General features: G+C 34.1%; 1 protein-coding gene across 3 annotated transcripts in view; it reads right to left on the minus strand.

Annotated features, from left to right (window-relative positions):
• Positions 1–18,147, minus strand: part of psd2 (pleckstrin and Sec7 domain containing 2) — a 126,898-nt gene that overhangs the window by 40,999 nt on the left and 67,752 nt on the right. The window lies entirely within an intron of this gene.

Raw genomic sequence — 18,147 nt, forward strand, 5'->3', positions numbered from 1 at the left:
CGACCCGTACTGTACTGCACTGTACCACTCAGTGGAAATGGGCCATTAATGAGAATTGTGACTAAAATATACACTACCATTTTAAAGGTTCGGAATATAAAATATAAAATTAGACTTAATTTATTAATAAAGGTCGCTCAAACTGAAAAAACATTCATTAGTTATGCTTTCAAACATCAAAGATGTGAATTAGATTCATGATCTATTAATATCTAAAAAAATAGCCACTTTGATGATGGACTTCGACTAAGGATTTTCAGATGTTTTACAATTTGGTCAGTCGGCTTTTCTCCATTAATTGCGTCCCATTGCGGCCATTCTTGTTATCACATGATCTGTTAAAATGAAATCACATTACTTTTTATGCACTTACTGGAATTTGATCAGTAAATGATAAACCATTATAGATTTCCATCGTAGTTTATCTGCATTTCTTCTTATCTGCTAAAAACATTATCATACTCAATTTCGCCAAACAAAAGTTTTTATTCGCATTTTGAAAATTTATGCACATTTTAAAAAATCTGATTACCCAAAGTGCACTTTAAAAATTACTGGATTAAACACTTCACTTGTTTTATTACTGGAAGAATCAAGGTTTTTAATCTTTGAATGCATAATTTAATAACAAATATATATGTTTTTTAGGTTGCTTGTTACCTATGCATGGTGGGCATGGCACAGTGGGTAGCACGATCGCCTCACAGCAAGAAGGTTGCTGGTTCGAGCCTCAGCTGGGTCAGTTGGCACATTTCTGTGTGGAGTTTTCATGTTCTACCCATGTTCGCGTGGGTTTCCTCTAGGAGCTCAGATTTCCCCCACAAGTCCAAAGACATATGCTATGGGTGAATTGGGTAAGCTAAATTGTCCGTAGTGTATGAGTGTGAATGAGAGTGCATGGATGTTTTCCAGTGATGGGTTGCAGCTGGAAAAGCATCTGCTGCATAAAACATATGCTGGATAAGTTAGCGGTTCATTGCGCTGTGGTGACCCCAGATTAATAAAGGGACTAAGCTGAAAAGAAAATGAATGAATGAATGAATGAATGAATGAATGAATGCTTGTTGCCACTTATTAACTTAACATTATAACTGATACACTGCTCATTTGTGTCAAGTTGCTTCATTTACTCTACTTTTGTCTCTACCATAGAAGTGAATGTTTACATTTGAACTGTAAGTTAGAATCCCTGTACTTCTGTGAATGTAACACGGAAATGGCCATACTGTTTGTGTGAAATTATTTCATAACTATACATGACAACATTTATCAAAAGTAGATGTACTGCGATTGTTCTAGTTAAAGGTTTAATTACAGTAGCAGAGAGAGTTCAAACGTGTTGCAAATTAATAAAAAACATGTGCATATAGAAAAATGCTTACAAATTGAAAAAAAAGCATCTTTATTAATTTGACAACATATGCACGTGCAAATGACCAAAACACATGTAAATACAGAAATGATCTGCAAATAATGCAGACCACAACCACCTCAAAAAGTGACAAAAGCAAAACACTGCACATATTACCAGCAGTACTTGATGTTAAAGAGAAAGAGAGAGAGTGCATTCTTCTGTTGTTCTGCTGTTATACAGTATCTCCAATATATATATCATATCACTACATATCACACAGACTGAGATGACTAAAAGCGAAAGTTGTCTTTGTTCTATATAGGTCCGTTCACACAGGGACACTGTCATTCAATGAAGAATATGATGAACCGAATCATTTCACTTTTATTAAGCGCCATCTAAGGTCAGGGTTTAAATACAGAAAAACGTCTCAAAAAACACTGATGATAAACGTGTTCCAAAAGCATCTTGGTGTGTATAAACTTTAAATGAGAATTGTTTTGTTGTATTTGTGAGCATCCACAAACAAAAAGACACTTGAATGATGTCTTTCTCTTGTCTTTCTTGACGTACCCGGATGACTTACTACTTCCGGCGAGATTCAGAAGTGTGCATCCCCTGCATGCTGCGCTATCCCATGATGCTCCGCGAGAGAATTCATGAATGTGAGTGAAGCGATGCAACTGACGCAGATAGGTCACGTGACCATGATAAAATGGTGGATATAGTACATCCGAATTCCATTCATACTTCTTACATTCATACTGTATAGAACGTACTTTTCTACCTGCCGAGTAGTACGTTTAAATTTAAATGCAGTACCTACTGAGTAGTAGGTGGTTTCGGACACAGCCAATGACTGATTTGTGAATGTTTCAGAGGACAAAAAAAAAAATCACCCAGAAATGTAACCAATAATTTTAAGAATCCTGCATACATGCAAATATTAATCATCAATAAAAACATCGCAGCTTTTTTATCTGATTTGTTTCCATGCAGATTGGTTCAGATTGCTGCACAAATGACTCCTGGAAATCTTGTATATTTAAACCAATCAGAGGACAACTGAGGACCTGCTGAATTGTTTTCAGAAAAGTGTGATATGTGTGGTTTATTTATAAACTAATGTCGAGAGGATCACGTGCTTATGATCAACACGGCTGGCTTCTCATCAGCTCCGTAATCTGACCCATTAGATGTTTACGGAAGCATTATAAATATCCAGAGTTTTTCACTCCAGTTATCTTCGTCTTGAAGCTTGCTTCCCGCTACAAAACGCTCCAGCATCGCACCATTTAACCTATCGAGACGGAAGAACAAGTAAACAAACAACAACAACAACTCCTGCCAGAGCCCCGCTCTCCCTGAGAATTCAGCCGCAGCCTCACCAGCTATCGAGCCTGGATTCCCGAAAAACGCCATCCCACAAGCTCTTCCACCTTCTACTTCAAACTGCCTCACACAAACGCAGTCCACAAACTCCAACTAAACTCAAGACGTCGGCGATCCAAGCCATGCAATAAAGCCGAGCTCTCACTGCTCTCCTAGCAGTGCACCCTCGGTAACGTATAAAGCATGCTTTAAGAGGAAGCCTCGTGAAAATAACTTTTCTCCAACAAAGACTAAAGTCACGAGCAAGTAAACTCTCCTCACACTGGTCAGGATTTGATTTATTTATGACAATGTGACATTATAAGCGAAACTGTGCACTTTAATTTTTTATGGTGACACCCACAGACATAGCCATCAACCAAATAGGAATCAGAGGTAAGAATTTGTCATACATAGCCTAGAAACGTCCAGTTGTGAAAGTAGGGCTGGGCAATAAAATCAGTATTGATATTTATTGACCGAACACTATTGTCAATTTCGATTAAAAAGAAGGTTCGGTATGAACTTTCATTATGAACACTATAGTTTTATTAAAATGTGGCTGCTGAGCATGCACCTTGGAAGCAATGCTAATAAGCTTAGGTGTAAGTTTTCAGTTTTCAGTAAGTGTGTCATTTTCAATGGAGGCGCTAGACATATTTCGTGTGCATTTTCCAGGTGCACCTAATTGAAAAACTTTTCCGAATGCCATGAGCGCACCGCGATTCAAGTAAGTAGATATAACCAATCTGTTTCACACTTTGTATGGAATACACATTTCATTATTAACGGCAGACTAAATACCTCAGACAGGTGCATCCAAACACTGCAGTGCTTTTTACCTAACTCCATAAAGCTGTCATCCTTTGAGAAAATGCTTGATGGTCGCTTAGTTACGAGAGACACCTGTGGAGCCCATTGTAATGGTCAAGGAAACCACGTGGTCGTGCTTGCCACTTCGTGTCAGAATAACAACACATACAAAAATGAGTGCGGTGACTAGCAGCAGTGAGGAGATTGTAAATAAAAAAGGATGTAAGGATGTCACCAAAGTGGCTTTTTGGTTTCTTTTCTTGCGCATTCCCAGCCACTAGCACCTCATCTGAAAGAGTTTTTAGCACAATTTTTAATGTTCAGTATGTATTTGAATAATGATGTTCCTTTACTTGAAAGCTGAGATTTGATTATCATAATTTGTTTTGCTTACAGAGTTTACTGATGCTGATCTACCTTAGTTTCACACACTTTGGAACATTTTATTTATCATGTTTTAGAGTCTCTCTGTTTATTTTAATATAAAGAGATGAGATATTTTGTTTAATATTTTTGTTTTTGACTATTAAAACTATTTACCTTAGTAATGTTGGTAAATTTTAAAGAGCCCCTATTATACCTGAAATAGGGTCATATTTTGGTTGTAAGGGTCTCCAACAACAGTCTAATATGCATAAAGGTCAAAAAACACGTTCATGGTCTTATAATCTGCATTTATTTTTACCTAATTATCCCAGCGACTCCCATATGAATCGTGAAAGAACCCTTAAGCATGCTTCAAAAAAAAAAAAAAAACTCCTACTTGCAAATACTTACATATACTATATTCACAGGGTAAGTGTGACGTGGGCATGGCAGCCTGGGCATTGCACTGGACTGATCCATGCTACACGTCACACTTTTTTAATGCATCAAAAGCAACTGACAAACACTTTATACACCTCAAGGCTGATCATATAACTTCCACCTCCTTAAATTATTGTTAAAGCTGTTGTTGTTTTACTATTACTATTTTTATATTATCATTATTATTATTATTAATATTATTATCAGCGTTAGTATATTATAGTTGTCACGTTTTCCTGCCCGCCTCTTGATCTTTTATTACTACTATTATTATTATTATTATTATTATTATTATCATTAATAATAATAATAATAATAATTCAACATACTTTTAGTTAAATTCTTCTTTTTAATATTATTCTTTACTTTGGGTTTCTATTATTCGTATATTATCATTATTATGGTAATGTTTTTTTTTTCTTGCTTATTATTATTCTCATTGTCTTGTTTGCTGCACTCTATTTTTCAACTCCCTTTTCTTCCTTTACTTTTCGTTAACTCTTCCCCTTTTTTCCCTCTCTTCTCTTCTTCTATTTCCTATCTCTCCTCTTCTACTTACTATTATTATTATTATCACCATCATCATTATTATAATTCATTCATTCATTTTCTTGTCAGCTTAGTCCCTTTATTAATCCGGGGTCGCCACAGCGGAATGAACCGGCAACCCATCTCTGGGAAACAACCATACACTACGGACAATTTAGCCTACCCAATTCACCTGTACCACATGTCTTTGGACTGTGGGGGAAACCGGAGCACCCGGAGGAAACCCACGCGAACGCAGGGAGAACATGCAAACTCCACACAGAAATGCCAAATGATACAGCCGAGGCTCGAACCAGCAACCTTCATGCTGTGAGGCGACAGCACTACCTACTGTGCCACTGTGTCGCCCATTATTATTATTATTATTATTATTATCTTTACTGGTCCTCTTCCTGATTTCCCAACCTCCCCTCACCTCCTCACTATCATCTATAATAGTATTACTTTTACTTTTTGTTATCATTATCATTATTACTGTTCTGACTTGTCCTCCTGTTATCTCCTCATCATTATCATAAGCATTTCTACCATTATCATTATTCAGGTTGCTGTAGTTGTTATAGTAGTAGTAGAAGTAGTAGTAGTTGTAGTCATTGTAGTAGTAACGATTGTAGTTGTAGTTGTGAATATTGAAGTAGTAGTTGTAGTACTTTTTGTAGTAGTAGATGTCGTTGGTATAGTGGTATCAGAAGTAGTGAAGGTGTTGTTGTAGTAGTAGTTGTTGTCGACGTAGTAGTATCAGAAGTAGCAGATGTTCTCGATGTAGATGTTGTAGTAGCAGTGATTGCTGTAGTAATAGTAGTAGTAGTTGTTGTTGTGGTATTATCAGTTGTAGTAGATGTTGTAGTAGATGCTGTATTGGTATCAGTAGTAGTAGTCATTGTTGTAGTAGTATCAGTAGTAGTAGTAGTAGTAGTCGTGGTTGTGGCTGTAGTAGCAGCAAAAGTTGTAATATTTGTAACTTTCTGTAGTACTAGTTATAGTACTTGTGATTTATTATTATTGTTGTTGTCAGTTATTATTACTGTTGTCCTTTCTTTCTTTTTACTGTCATTATTACTATCATACATTACAAGCATTGTTGTCACTCCTTGCCACTGACTGCTTTCTTTTTGTTTTATTTATACCTATGATACTTGCTTCATTCATTTACTGTTATTGTCCCTTATGTATGTACTCTGACCTGTCCACCAAGCTACCTTTACACACACACACACACACACACACACACACACACACACACACACACACACACACACACACACACACACACACACACACCTGACTATATTGTTTTTTTTTTGTTTGTTTGTTTGTTTTTTTGTTGTTTTTTTGTTATTTTTGTTAGTGTCTTTGTATTTGTATGATCCCAATTTGTGTAGCTTTTTTGCATATTCTAATTTTAAAAAAGCATGCTTCTCAATAGTCCAATGATCTGCAAAGGACAAAGGCAGAAGAGTCCGTCTGGTGAAACTGAAAATGATGCTGTCATCACTCCGAAGAAAAACATCCTCCAAATACAGGTGGCATATGTTCACCGGTCAACAGTTAAGACTCCATGCGTGTCTCCACAGCCTCCGGAATAAATTATAGCTGTCATTTTCATTGTGGATGAGTCTAATATTTTTTCGCATAATTTGATTAGCACAATTGCATTAACTCCTGACTCGATAAGGAAGGGTAATGTGTTGGTTGCCATGGCGCCCGCACAACCTGCTGTTCCAGGAGACAGAAAAAGGGTGTGATTTGTGTCGCTCCCAAACAGATGCTCCTTCATTGGCATTACCCACCATACCCCAGAAACAGCTCAGCAAGCCTCACACTGAACAGTAAGCAGGACTGAATGGGCTACATACTGAAATGCTGGATGAGGACTGAGTGATGTCCTTTCACTCCAGAAAAATCACAGTAAGAGCTGAGAGATATGACAGTGCATAAAACACATACATTCAGCAGTTTATATGGGTTTTTTGCCTCACTACAAATGCGTGGCAAATTTCACAATATATATGTTGAAATAACCAATTTTAACATACTTTATGCTTCTTTGGGGTGGCGATCGATACATTTATAATCCATTTATCACAGTATGGGTTTCCATAAAATGATTTTTTATTCATTCATTTATTAATTTTTCTTCGGATTAGTCCCTTATTTATCAGGGCTCGCCACAGCGGAATGAACCAACAACTATTCCGGCATATGTTTTACGCAGCAGATGCCCTTCAAGCCACAAAGATCTTTTATTATTATTAATTATTGTTTGTAGTGAGAAAACAAACCCATGTAAACTGCTGAATATATTTATATATTCAATATTCAATATATTTACGTTTATGCACCGTGTCATATCACTCAGCTCTTACTGTGATTTTCCGGGATTAAAAGGATAGCAAAGGACATTTAGCTCAGCCTATATCCAGATTTTCATTCTATGGCACCTTTAATGTCCAAAGGGAGATTTCTAATATATTTATTGAGGATGAAACACAAACATAAAGCAGACAACTTTATATTTCGTGCTAGGGCTGCACAATATATATCGTTATAGCATCGATATCGCAATGTGCGTATCCGCAATAGTGTTGGGTCTGAATTGTAGTTGACCAGGAGTCTCAGAACACAAGTTAAACCCAAATAGTTTGAAAGTTTATCGTTTGCATGTGTTTTTAAGGCCTGTGACTGTGCATTTCAAGAGAGTTTGTTAGTTCATTACATGACACCATATAAAGAGAGATAACTCAAAGCCAAGGACTCGAGAGATGAACGTATCAAATTTTTTTTCGGCACAAAACGCATGTGATTGGCTTCTGTCTTTCACATGATGAACAAATGACTCAAGCCAAGGACTCAAGAGATGAACGGATCAAATCTTTTTCCAGCTCTAAATGCATGTGATTGACTTTTGCCTTTTATGTGATGAACGAATGACTCAAACTCAAAAGAGGACTCGAAAAATGAACTAATCTTCTCCTCCACCTGCACAAATGTGCATATGCACAAATGAACGAATCACTCCTCGAGAGGACTCATCGTTCTTGAGTCACATAAAAGATTCATTTAAAATGAACAAATTGTTCAAGACCGACCCATCATTAGTCTCGAGAGCTTCCCCTGGTAAAGGAGAAGAAAAAGAGGAGATGGGGTGGATGAGGGGATTCTTCAAAAAATAAAGATAAAGAAAGTAAGACGAAATGGGCTATTTATTGTAGGCTTGGATTAATCTGATTGGTGTATCTATGCTGTTAGATAAGAGACCAGCCGCGATCAATCATAGAACTTACTTAGAATTTTTGTCTTGTTTCTAATCCAAATATCTACATTTCAAAGTAAAAAAAGATTATTTAAATTTACCCATTGGTACATAATTTTTGCTTGTTTTAAGGAAAAATTCTTCATTTTGACATATTTCTTCTGAAGGTGAAAACAAAACAACAGTTTTACTTGATCTGTAGATATTGGGGCTACAAACTAGGCAAAGCAAAAGAAGAAAAGCATTTTTTTTGCATTGTAATTGTTACATTTCTGTACCTGAATACTGTCAGACTCCCTAGAAAACTGGCAAATATAACAATTCAAACCATCTTGTGAAACTGTATTTGTAATGGCGATCTATTCTTTCCAGCTCTCCGCCATTTCCATAGGGACTCAGCACAAAGTATTTGACACTTAAAACCACAAACTTGCAATGTAACAGTTTACTTTTTGTTTGTCAGGATACAACAAAAAAATCAAAAAACAAACAATAGAACTATTTACACTTTTCCAAGTTTCAACATAAATATGGTTTTGAAGAACGGTCAAAACACTGTCTACCATCAAGCCCCTTCCTTTTTACTTATCTTTTTTCTCTGTTGCTTACGCATGCATACGATGTATGGCATTAGTTAACATATGAAAAGTCATGTCCATAATATAATATCACAAGATATACAAAAAAAATGCTGTATCAAATAGCAATAACTATAAATCTCAATACAAATAATATAATATTATTGAAAAATATTAGAAAACTCTTAGTGCTCTTTATGGCTCTAACAGTTTTCATATTGCAATATTTATCGCAATTTTTTTCCAATATCGTGCAGCCCTATTCCCAGTGCTATCAGGGAGTATCAGCTTCCTGTGTGTCAAATTGTTGTCAAATTCTGATATTTGGGGGAAAGCAGCACTGTTGTTTCATTCTTTTAGATCATATCACATTAAAAATACCAAAAACTCAATAATTTATGTATATTTTTTTTATATAACTTCATAAGGATATTTGATGAGAACTATTCAGGGTGAAACCAACTCTGGTATCTGCTGCATTGCTTGTCAAAATTTAATTTGCACTATATTAACTTTTTTTTTTTTCTAGTAGAGCAGGAAACTAACAACAGCGCGGGTCATGGGTTTGCCTCCTATAAAAAAAGCAAGAACTGATTAAATTTGGATAAAAGCATTTGCAAAAATGAATAAATGAAGGCTTTGTTAAATCTGTTTCATTTTTTCTGAATTATTTGTTGCTTTTTTATTTTTTTGTAAAATCAACTCATGCCCAGTTCATGGAAAATCATAAATAGTATTTAATTAAACAACCATTCATGAGTATGAAACAAAAATATATATATAAAAAACCCTTTAAAATAGTTTCATCAACAATAATATGATTACCATCCAAAAAAAGCTTGTTACAGTATTTTTGTCTAAACCACCACTGATTTGAATTTCATCACCCACTTATCTCTTTATAAAATTTTCTCATGGAAACACCTTTAATATTTACAACTCTTAAAAATGGGCAGCATGGTGGCTCAGTGGTTAGCACTGTCACCTCACAGCAAGAAGGTTGCTGGTTTGAGTCCCGGCTGGGTCAGTTGGCATTGCTGTGTCTAGTTTCCTTTCACTCGGGTTTCCTCCGGGTGCTCCGGTCTCTCCCACAGTCCAAAGACATGCGCTATAGGTGAATTGAATAAGCTAAATTGGCCAAAGTGTATGTGTGTGAATGAGTGTGTATGGATGTTTTCAAGTAATAGGTTGCAGCTGTAAGGGCATCCGCTGTGTAAAACATTTGCTCGATAAGCTGGAGGTTCATTCTGCTGTGGTGACCCCTAATTAATAAAGGGACTAAGCCGAAGGAAAATGAAAAATGAATGAACTCTTAGAAACACTTATACTATGGGGCTGTTGGATGCATGATTCTGATTGGCTGATGAACGCTCTAAAGTGTGCATACAACTATTTTTGTATAAACACACTGCTAAACAGGTCCAGGCAGGTCTTATCCACATTATAAAATAATAAAGATTTTAAAAAATATGAATTAAATTAAAATAATAGAAATGATCATTCAATACAAAGAAGTAAACGTGTAAATTTACTCTGATTTTCAGAGATCTAGATGATTTCTCCTCAGTTGTGAGATAAACTGACACAATTTTCTGTTGTAAAAATGTCATGTAAAGAATGATGTAATGAATTACTAGTGACTGGAAATAATAGGCAAAGTTACTTGTTACTCCCCTCGAGATGAAACAAATGCTCAAGTTGTTCTTGAATTTAACTGACAATTATTCGGACATGAGTCTGTAGTATGTCTTGTACATTCTAGCCTTGCATCCCTTTATGTGCTAACAATGCCATCAGAACTATGAAAAGAAATACACAAATTTAAATGAACCCTTTAAAGGTGATGTTTGCATGTAATGAACAAAAAATACATACAACCAATAAATAAAGTGCACATTCAACACGTAAACAAATATATTTTACTGGCTAATTATACTCTGAAAAAAAAGATGAACAATTTGCATGAGCTGAAATTAAACAAAACAATTGAATTTAATTTAGTAATGTTCAACTTAATTTGTTTGTTTAAATTCAGCCCAAATATATTGTTTACAACCAGTTGACTTAAAATTTGTAAATCCAAGGAATCATATTTGAATTTTTTTTTTCAGTTTACATTAACATACGGAGGCAGCACGGTGGCGCAGTGGGTAGCACAATTGCCTCACAGCAAGAAGGTTGCTGGTTCGAGCCCTGGCTGAATCAGTTGGTATTTCTGTGTGTTCTCCGGTTTCCCTCAGTGCAAAAACATGTGGTATTCGTGAATTGGGTAAGCTAAAATTGTCCGCAGTATATGTATATCTGAACATATTAACTATTTATTGACTTTTTAACTGTAAAGAAGCAATGTCCAGATCAGATCACGTGATCGGAAATCGGGCCTGATCACGCGGTTTCAGACTCCATCGGTATCGGACGTTCTCAGAAATAAAGGTACAGGAGCTGTCACTGTATAAATATTCCACAGTGGTACCTGAAAGGTGCTTATTAGTACCCAAATGTACCTAAAAAGTACCTTTAAGGTACTATTATGGACCCTTCAGGTACAAATACGTACCTTTTGAAAAGGTACTGCCTCAGTGACAGCTCCTGTATATATATATATATATATATATATATATATATATATATATATATATATATATATATATTTTTTTTTTTTTACAATTGAAGTCAGAATTATTAGCCCCCCTTAGAATTTTTTTTCTTTTTAAAATATTTCCCAGATGATGTTTAACAGAGCAAAGAAATTTTCACAGTATGCCTGATAATATTTTTTTCTTCTGGAGAAAGTCTTATTTGTTTTATTTCGCCTAGAATAAAATCAGTTTTTAATTTTTCAAAAACATTTTAAGGTCAATATTATTAGCCCCTTTAAGCTAATTTTATTTTCTATAGTCAACAGAACAAACCATCGTTATACAAAACCTGCCTAGTTAACCTAATTAACCTTTAAATTTCACTTTAAGCTGTACAGAAGTGTCTTGAAAAATATCTAGTCAAATGTTATTTACTGTCATCATGGCAAAGATAAAATAAATCAGTTATTAGAAATGAGTTATTAAAACTATTATGTTTAGAAATGTGTTGAAAATATCATCTCCCAATTAAACAGAAATTAGGGAAAAAATAAACAGAGGGGCTAATAATTCAGGGGGGCTAATAATTCAACTGTATATATATATATATATATACAGAAAACTTGGCATTGCCTGCCTGGTATTTTAAGTTGTGATTTTATTTGCTATTATGTTATATATATATATATATATATATATATATATATATATATATATATATATATATATATATATATATATATATATATATATATATATATATATTTACAGTTGGACTAAAGTCCAAAAGTGAAGAAATTATGTAATTTATTAATTCATTGTTCAAGCTACCTCACTCAAGTGCTCTGTTTGTTAACAGCTTTGTTGAATGTTAAAATAAGTTGAATTAAATAAAAAGTAAGAAACATCCTGGCTCTGTTTCTTCGCTCTTCTTCATTCTTTTTTAAAAATTTATTATAGAAGTATCGAATCGGGTTTCGGTATCGGTAGATACTCAAAATCAAATGACTCGGAGGCAAAAAAACCTGATCGGGAAATTCCTACTGTAAAGTGCATATTATAATCTGAAATAGATGAGAGTTGCCTCTAACGACAGCTAAGTTACTACTACTAATAAAACGTTTAAAACGAGTAACAAGCCATAAATAAACAATAACTTTTTATTTGTAAAAAGAGCCAATTGTAAAATAAAACAGACATTAATCGTAACCAAATATCTGAATCACCCTGATTTCTTTTATCTTTGCCATGATGACAGTACATAGTATTTTACTAGATATTTTTCAGCATACTAGTATTCAGGTTAAAGTGACATTTAAAGGCCTAACTAGGTTAATTAAGCTAATTAGGTCAGGGGTAATTAGACAAATTGTTGTATAATGATGGTTTTATTCATAAACAATCAAATAATTTGCTTAAGGAAGCTAATAATATTGACCTTACAATGGTTTTAAAAAATGTAAAAACAGCTTTTATTCTAGCCGAAAAAAAAAACAATCAAGACTTTCTCCAGAAGATAAAATATTATAGGAAACACTGTGAAAAATTCCTTGCTCTGTTAAACACCATTTGGGAAATATTAGGAAAAACTAATAATTTTTACTTCAAATGTACCGTAAAAACGTAATTAAATAAAACACGCCTTTCCATTATACAGAACATATGGTCTGGCATCTGCTACATTATTGAAGATTGTGTTTCTAAGCCACCATCATTAAATGATGAGGACATTACATAAAGGTATGAGGAAATATCATCTGAGTTTGACTTTTACAATCGTCTCCTTCCTGTGATTCAAAACACTCAGTGAATCATCAGAAACATGATTCAGAGCTGCTGTGTATGTCAGGTGTGAATGAGAGCTGCAGACTCTATGACTGATCCGAAGTCAGATGCGAAAAACAGCTGGTTGTTGGTATTTAAGTCCTGTGTGTATAATGACTGAACAAACCCCCATCGGAAAACTATACCTCTCCATCAGCTACTGGACTTCTGTGATCAATAATAATGATAAATCGTGCAGTTATAGCATTATTGATTCCTTTAAGAACTTAAACAGGACATTACAAATGGATATATAAGATTACACATGCCTTTGAGCTATAGTCTCACAGCTGAAATGAAAGTTAATGATGGCATTTAAGTTATGAATCTCATGGAATATAAAGCATAACATTATAAAACCATTTTCCAAGCTCAGTTATTTAGCTTTATTACCAAAAGTACTGCAAAAAACTTTATCAGTTTAACAAATTAGCAAAGAATTATTAAAATAAAATTGAAAGCGCCAATAAAGACAATTAATCGAGTTACAATTTTTTTTTTATAAATAAACAACATGCATTTGATTTATAAAGGATAATTAAAATTATATAGCTTAAAAATTTGCATAAAATGCATAAATACCAATAATTGCAAAAAACAAGACCCGATTTATTAATTATTAATTTATTGTTATACATTTTTATTGTAATTTAAAGGTAAATACTATTATTAAGTAAATGTACTTTTGTGATATATTATTATTTTGTATTATAATTTAAATGTAGAAAAAAATAATGTATATATATTTATACAACAGTTCTGTCTGGTTCTTAAATTTGATTGCCTGATAGCCATGCAATATTCTGCAATATCAGAACTCCTAGTTCACCTTTCTGTATTACTCCTCCTACATAGAGTGACAACAGATTGACAAATGCAGTGTGACAGTTTGACAAATATTGCAGTTGGACAACAATGTACTTTTGAGGCTTTTTAGGTGAGACTTAAAATTGTAAACTGTAACTATGCAGTTTATTTATATGGATAGTGCCTCTTTTAAATATTTATAATTTCAGAGATTCAGCGCAACTACGGCCATCAGTACGCAAAGCAAAAAAATTGACAATTGACTGCCACAAGATGGCGACAGGAACAGCTTAAGTCCTTTGGAGAGAAAAACTCAGTGTAAATTTCAAACTACAGCTGATATAATCATTATAAATCAGGTAAGTGACATTCTAAATCGATCTCTCTCTTTTGTATGTTGTAGAGCTGTATTTATACCATAGTGATCTGGTGGAGTTTGCTTTGTTTTGGCTTTTTTGGGTTAATTATTGTAATGTCCTAATTACAACAGAGAAATACTGGGAAATCTCTGTAGACTGATGGCATTTCATGCTGTTCAGCCTTATAATCTTAAAATGTGAGCAAAACCACCTGTTTTGTCATCACTTTACAAATTTTGCAAGAGAATCATTCAAATACTAGCTCTAAAGTGACGTTGGTGAAGTAGCAACGGTTTCTGATTTTCTGACCGTCAGCTGCAGATGGGGTTGGAAAGGATTTTTCTCGTACAAAAGGATTTTTAGACTCCTCATGTTTGATTTTCAATATCACACTCATAGCAGTTCGATATGGCTGTAAATTGTCACTGGTGGAACACAGTTATATATATTATATATAATATATATATTAATTCATTTTCTTTTCGGCTTAGTCCCTTTATTAATCCGGGGTCGCCACAGCGGAATGAACTGCCAACTTATCCAGCACGTTTTTATGATGCCCTTCCAGCCGCAACCCATAAAACATCCATACACTCATGGGAAACATCATACATTCATACAGTACATACACACATACAATACGGACAATTTAGCCTATCCAATTCACCTGTACTGCATGTCTATTGGACTGTGGGGGAAACCGGAGCGCCCAGCGGAATCCCACACGAACGCAGGGAGGACAAGCAAACTCTTCACAGAAACGCTAACTGACCCTGCTCGAACCTGTGAACTTCTTGCTGTGAGGCGACAGCACTACCTACTGCACCACTACGTTGCCCATATATATATATATATATATATATATATATATATATATATATATATATATATATATATATATATAGAGAGAGAGAGAGAGAGAGAGAGAGAGAGAGAGAGAGAGAGAGAGAGAGAGAGAGAGAGAGAATTTTTTCAAAAAAATTACATTTACTTTATAACAATAATACACATAAATATTGTTTACAAATATTACAATTACCATTTTTGTTTTTACAATATTTTAAACTATATTTCTAAATATTTTATTTAGTAATCATTTAAGCTTATTGTATTATTTTCATTTATATTTATACTGTAGCTAGATTGTTAGATTTTTTTGGGGATTTTTCTAATAGGGTACAGTATTGTAAAGACTAACTACTACTACTACTACTACTACTTCTAATAATAATAATAATAATAATAATAATAATAATAATAATAATAATAATAACAAAACAAAACAATAAAAATTAATGAAATAATGAAATATAAAATAATAAAACCCCAAATTGCCAAACTGTTTTGCTTACCAATATATCGTTAAACTTTTTTAAGCTCCTCAGACATATATACAGGATATCACACATCAACATCCATCCTGCCGCCACTTTTGTCCTCCATAACATGGTATTTCATTCCTAGGCAACACAATGAACTTCCACCTAAGAGATTTGAGCAGTTAAAAATAAACCCCAGCATGATGCCCTGCTGACGGCAGGCAGCTCTGATAAACACTGTACAGTAAGAGACTACAGCTTCTCTGGTATATAGCTGAAGTCAAAATTATTAGCCCTCCTGTAAATTTTTTTCATGAATGATGTTTAACAGAGCAAGGATTTTTTTTCACAGTATTTTCTATAATATTTTTTTCTTCTGGAAAAGTCTTATTTGTTTTATTTTGGTTTATAATTTTTAAAAACCTTTTTAAGGTCAATAATATTAGTCCTTTTAAGCAATATTATTTTGATTTTCTACAGAACAAACCACTGTTAAATGATTCGTTGAATTACCCAAACTTGCTTAATTAACCTTTAAGCTGAATACTAGTGTCTTGAACAATATCTCGTAAAATGTTATGTACTGTCATCATGACAAATGTAAAAGAAATTAGTTACTAGAAATGAGTTATTAAAACTATTATGTTTAGAAATGTGAAAAGAAAAGAAGAAAAAAAATCTCCTTTACGTTAAACTAAATTCGGGGAAAAAATATACAGGGGGCTAATAATTCAGGAGGGCTAATTATTCTGACTTCAACTGTGATCCTCCATAAACCCCACAGTCATGTTTCTTTATGGGCCAGAGATTAAACATGAGTCTGCATGTCTATGACTCGCATGCCAGTGTCTCACAGTCTCTGCCCGCTCTGATGCCAACGGAGAGGGTGTGCTGGATGAACAGAGCGAGGTTTGAAGGAGTTGCTGCGTCCTTGTCAGTTTGCCAACCACACAAATCCCTCTTACGCGTGTGTGTGTGTGTGTGTGTGTGTGTTTGTGTTGTGTTAGTGGTGCACATAAAAAGCAGCAGGGTTGGGCTGAAATGCATCACGCATCCGAATGTGCAATGAAAATATTTGGGTTGCATAAGGGTTTAGGTTAGCAAACATCCACTCACCCGCTAAGAAGGCTACCTTCAGGCTATGCATTTATCAAAAAAGATGTGATGACGGAAGAGATGATTGTTTAATATTTATGTAAAGTGGGGATGAGGCTAGTTGTTACCCAAGAGTGTGAATCAGGAAGAAAAAAAAGAGTTTTCAAGCATCAAAATCTAAATACTTTTTAATTGTACTTAATAGCAGGGCTGGATAAAAATAAAAAATTATTCATTTTGTTTAAGTTGCACACTAGTTTGATCATGTATAAATATCATTATAACTATATTGTATATGTGATATCACAGGCGAATGTCTTCTGACATACAGTAGTGCACATGAAAAGACATGAATGACACTCCTTATAGAGCTTGAGAAGCATACAGTTCTCTAGAATCTATATAATTTGTAAAATAAAGAGTTGCAGGTTAAAGACAGCATGGGTGGAAGTTGATAAAAAATAAAAAGTGTTTTTATATACATACTGTAGATAGGTAACTAGATAGAATAGACAGTGATAGATTGATCTGTGCAACAGCCACCGATGAGCTGCGCGCTGCAGACGCAGCCAGTGTGAAAGGCTCGTGACTCTCGCCTATTTTGACAAATACACACCAATGTTGCATGCTCACACAGAGCCCAAAATGGGAGGTTGTGATTGGGTCAGCCTACTGGCAATAAAGAAAAGAACCAATGGACTGCAGATTAAAAACATCTTACTTTCAAAGCATCATAGATCACAGCATCGTCAATTAATTAGGCAGAAAAAAACAATAGGCTAATCAAATTATAAGAAGATGATCAGCCCATCCCAAAAAGTTCATCGATCCGGCGGGAAACTGCCCGGTCTGACAGATGGCCAGTCTGCCCCTGCTTCATTTTAAATATTACTCTTTAATTATATAAAAAAATGTGTCCCATTAAAAATTAATATATAAAAATTTAAAAATATATATTTATCACACATATTATGTCAAAACAAACGTTTGGGTGTGTACTTTGATATTAAAAGGCTCATTTAAGAGGCTTACCTTGGCATATCCTTACAGTAGAGCCAAATTATGTACTAATTACTTTTTGCATCTTAAATTATACTTAAACTTTCAATCTTAAAACTACCCAAAGTTTTAATTATTGGTCTGCATGCAAGAAGACTTTATTTAATCGCAACCTAAAACAATTGAGTATGATCCCATGTTAATTTATACATTTTAATAATTACAGATCCTGCATTATTTGCACATAAATAAATTTGTTATGCTGAATCACCAGTTGTTATGAAATAAATTAATGCAGATATTTTACTTGCAATTAATATGCTTTCTGTGTATGTAAAATTACTTGGTATTGGTATTAAGTACTAGCAAAAAAAAAAAAAAGCTTTTAAACTATTATAATGTATCTACTGTAAATGTTTTTCGCTTTCTAATATTGCCAA

This window comes from Danio aesculapii, chromosome 14 (genome assembly GCF_903798145.1).
Source record: "Danio aesculapii chromosome 14, fDanAes4.1, whole genome shotgun sequence".
Taxonomy (NCBI): Eukaryota; Metazoa; Chordata; class Actinopteri; order Cypriniformes; family Danionidae; genus Danio; species Danio aesculapii.